This window comes from Maniola jurtina, chromosome 7 (assembly GCF_905333055.1).
Source record: "Maniola jurtina chromosome 7, ilManJurt1.1, whole genome shotgun sequence".
In the NCBI taxonomy this organism is placed as follows: Eukaryota; Metazoa; Arthropoda; class Insecta; order Lepidoptera; family Nymphalidae; genus Maniola; species Maniola jurtina.
Genome location: NC_060035.1, coordinates 12,580,115 through 12,585,256, shown reverse-complemented (window position 1 = coordinate 12,585,256; position 5,142 = coordinate 12,580,115).

Genomic DNA, 5,142 nt, shown 5'->3' with positions numbered 1-5,142 from the left:
CTATATGCTTACTATAATATTATAAATGCGAAAGTGTGTCTGTCCTTCTGCTACTTACGTATCTGCTACTTTTTCACGGCCCAGCAGTTTAACTGATTCTGATGAAAGGTAGCTTATATCCCGGGGACGAGCATAGGCTACTTTTTATCCCGGAAAATCAAACAGTTCCCACGGTATCTTAAAAAACCTAAATTCACGCGACGAAGTCGCGGGCATCCTCTAGTATCATAATAAAAAACTAACCAACCGGCATTATTAATTTGGTATTAATTATAATTACTAATTAGTTTATGCTCCTCCATTTTAATTACTAAATCTTTACACTATAAGCAGTTTAACTAAAAAGTTCCATAGTAATAAAATTCCTGTCCATAAAAATCGCTTGTTCTTATGAAATATGGCATATCGTAGTTTAAAAAGCTAAGTATTTCAATATCCAGTGAGACAATGCGCTTTACAAAATTAGTTTATCAAAAAATGTATATTTAATTTAAATATATTTAATTATATATATGTTTTATATATATCCTAATTCGAATCGCACAATTACCTTGTAAAGACAGTTTTAATAATTATTAATTAATTATTAATAAATAATTTGGGATAATTTTTAAAAGGAGTTGTAAAACATCAACAATTAATTATTGTTAAGTATGAAAATAAATAAATACCTACGTTCTAATTACATGTTATAATTTTATGTCCGTCTCTCAGGATCCTTCTTTTTCATTGTTGAGGGTCGTGATCCCTTTCCATTAATCACGTCTTTGGGATAACAATGTGGTGGGGCTCTAAACTCTCTAGGTCGACTCGGCTAAGGGTGCGTTTTCACTGACGCGGAGCTGGGTGGAGTGAAGCGTAGTGGACCGTGAATTGGCCAATTACAGTGCTCGAAATCTCCACTCCGCGTCAGTGGAATCGCACCCTAAGGACCGACACCTACCTGCGGAGTAGAGTGCAGCTTTTTTCGTAACAATTTAAGTTTATTTAATTTAACATACGCTTTAAATTGAAAACAAAACACGATAAAGACGAAAAGTGTGAACTACGTGCCTGAATCGAGACGCTTTTATACTGCAAAAGTAAATGAACACGTCGTGCTTGAGATATCATTAAGTATTTAAAAAACGCTGTATCGGCACTCTACACTAAGTATGTGTGATACGCCTAAGATTATAATATTAAGTATAGTACCTAGGCGACAGATTGAGATGGCAATCAGTGTATGATGCGAGTGGACGTCCCGCACACCCGCACCACAGAGTAGGACGTCACCCGCGTTATCCCGCACCGGGTAAGTGCGGGGGCTGTGCGGCTATGCGGAGCGTCCCTACCCCGATTTTCATATTGACCTGTCGCAAACTATACCTGTCTTTTGTAAGCGCCTGTCTTTTTAAATAAGCAACACTACACCAACATTCTATTGTATTCTATTGTTCTATCTATAAACGTGTTGGTACCTATAACTGTTATTTTATGAAGATCTTTTATTCAAGATTTAGTCCTACAAAAACCTATACAGGGTAGTCAAAAAGTCGTGGATCAAACGCAATAGGGAGATAGAGGAGGACATTTCCAGCAAAAAATATTTCTACAGCATGGCCTTATTTAAATTGCCCTAAGAGTTATGAATATTTTTGAGATTTTTAACAAAATACCAGATTCTCTTACAATTAGACTAATTTAAAAAAAATGAGATAAAAGATAATAAAACAAACGATGCTGTGTCATTACTAGATAATGTATCAGCACTACAAACCTTCTATTGAGGCTCTGGGTGCCAAATTACAAGAGCAATTAATTTTTTTCCAAAACTTTTAAAGCGTTACCAAAAATTAAATGTCACTTTAAAAGCGCACTGTGAAAAAAAAATGTACTACGGAAAAGTGACCCTGTATCAGAAAAACTTGCTGATTTAATGCCAAATTAAATGAGGTATAACACATTACTCTTTGTTTCGTAATTCTGGTATTATAATCGTTTTTTCATATCAAGGTGCAAAGGAGATCATTCTAGCTCCATACATTTTTGGGCCTTTTCTGAAAGTGCCGGCCAACGAAAAAAAATGGTACGGATCGCTAGAACTAGCCATTTGGAGTAATAGTTAATATGGCAGAAAAGTTGTAGGATTGCTCTGAACCAAGTTATACAAGGTCGAAGATTCGTCATTTTCATACATTTTATTGATTTCTAAAAGTGCTGGGAAACATAAAATAATGTTAGATATTGCTAGAACTAATGATTTGAAGCAATTGTCATTATGACCCGAAGGCTGTGGGGCCATTATATGTCGTGTTATACAAGTTATACAAAAAATTAATATACTTTGTATAATTAATTGTAACCGATTTTATGATTTTGTTACTGTTCTGATTGTTTTATACGAATTTGAATACACGTACAATTATTTTGACTCCCACGAAGTGCTGGATCAGCTGCAATGTGGACAAAATTCGTTTATACATACCTGGATTGTATGCGGCCTTCTAATACTAGGTGATCTCATCCAGCCATCTCCCAAACTTCTGCCACTGGGATATCTCCGGCGAGCTCTGTGATGAATACACCATTTGGTTATAAGTACTGTTCACCATAGTAACTACGGGCTTGCTTCAGTCGATAGCTGCCCAAAGCAACCTGCGTCGATTCTTCTGTGAATCTAGGAAAGTCATTGAACGGAGGATGTTGGCTTCCATAGCCTGGAAATGAGCTCTCCTTCTATTATAGTTACATATTGTTTTTGATAACAAGTTCTGCTGAACTGTTTTGCTCACTGGCCGTTCATGGATTACGTCAAGAAAATCACGTGCATGCACGTTGTTGTCTATCAGAACATGATAGCCGTTCAGCAATGCTGACAAAATCCTGAAATAATCGATCATGTTACTTAATGTCCGGTTACAAATCCTGAATAACCCTGAGTAAACAAAAATCTCTTCCAAAGCGGTCGTTAATCATTTACATTATCCAGCAGCAAATGGTAAAAAGTCTAGATTTATTGGCTTCGTCAGTAGTTAGCTGGGTTTTTACTGATGTTTTGTTACTGGCATTTGTGCCACATAACCGCACACCTCAAAAAAGAAAGATTACCTCAAGATTGTTTATGGTATCTCTAAAACCATGGACTAAGATAAGAATCCAGTAAAAATCTTCTATATCATTTAAGGTATCATTTAAAATCTAGGCATTGTAAGTTGCTGCAGCGTGTAGATTATTGTTCCATCGCAACAAATATAAAGGCTTTTAGTGGTTTCGGAACTTGTGGTTAGGGTATGATTTTCACTGAAAAAAGTAATTAGTGCTTTTCTGAAGATATATGTACACGCCTGTATCTGTCTGTACATGCCCTTTATAGATAGCCTTTCTTTCTTGAGGCATGCGGCTATGTGACACAAATGCTAGAAACAAAATATTTAAATGAAACCCAGCTAATTACTGACCAAACCAATAAATCTAAGCCATTTGCCGCTGGATGGTGGAAGTGATGAACAATTGCTTTGAAAGAGATTTTTGTTTACTCAGGATTGATCAGAGTGACCGGGCATTAAGTAACGTGTTCGATTATTTCAGGATCGTGGTAACATCGCTAAACAGCTATCATGTTCTGATAGACAATAAAGTGATTTCCTTGACAAAATCCATGAACTGGTCAATGCGCAAAACAGTTTAGCAGAACTTGTTATCACATACAATAATTATAATAGAAGAAGAGCTCATTTCCAGGCTATGGAAGCCGACATCCACCGTTCAATGACTTTCCTAGATTCACAGAAGAATCGAAGCTTTGGGCAGCTATCGACTGAAGCAAGCCCGTAGTTACTATGGTGAACAGTACTTATAACCAAATGGTGTATTCATCACAGAGCTCGCCGGAGATATCCCAGTGGCAGAAGTTTGGGAGATGGCTGGATGAGATCACCTAGTATTACAAGGCCGCATACAATCCAGGTATGTATAAACGAATTTTGTCCACATTGCAGCTGATCCAGCACTTCGTGGGAGTCAAAATAATTGTATGTGTATACAAATTCGTATAAAACAATCAGAACAGTAACAAAATCATAAAATCGGTTACAATTAATTATACAAAGTATATTAATTTTTTGTATAACTTGTATAACACGACATATAATGGCCCCACAGCCTTCGGGTCATAATGACAATTGCTTCAAATCATTAGTTCTAGCAATATCTAACATTATTTTATGTTTCCCAGCACTTTTAGAAATCAATAAAATGTATGAAAATGACGAATCTTCGACCTTGTATAACTTGGTTCAGAGCAATCCTACAACTTTTCTGCCATATTAACTATTACTCCAAATGGCTAGTTCTAGCGATCCGTACCATTTTTTTTCGTTGGCCGGCACTTTCAGAAAAGGCCCAAAAATAATGATCTCCTTTCAGTAGATTAGTTTAATTCAAAATAATTTTGAAGATTATCATGCTGCTAGTTTTTTGTACGTTGGAATGCTAGAAACATCACTGTGCTTGTCACACTTAAAATTTGTGAAAAGAACAGAAACTGTTCACTACCACCACGTGCCAGAACTACCCAGAACGCCCTCTTTTCTAGGAAACAAAAGGATAAAAAAACTATGCCTCTCTTTCACCTCCTTCCTTATTCCAACAATGCAAATAGAAATGATGATTAGTGTGAACGAGAGGCATAGTTTCTTTATCCTTTTGTTTCCTAGAAAAGATGAACTACTTGCAAGACGGGCGTTCTGGGTAGTTCTGGGTGGTTCTGGCACGAGGTGGTAGTGAAGAGTTTCTATTCTTTTCACAAATTTTAAGTGTGACAAGCACAGTGATGTTTCTAGCATTCCAACGTACAAAAAACTAGCAGTTTAACTAGCAGCATGATAATCTTCAAATTTTTTTGAATTAAACTAATCTACTGAAATTTGCACCTTGATATGAAAAAACGATTATAATACCAGAATTACGAAACAAAGAGTAATGTGTTATACCTCATTTAAATTGGCATTAAATCAGCAAGTTTTTCTGATACAGGGTCACTTTTTCGTAGTACATTTTTTTTTCACAGTGCACTTTTAAAGTGACATTTAATTTTTGGTAACGCTTTAAAAGTTTTGGAAAAAAATTAATTGCTCTTGTAATTTGGCACCCAGAGCCTCA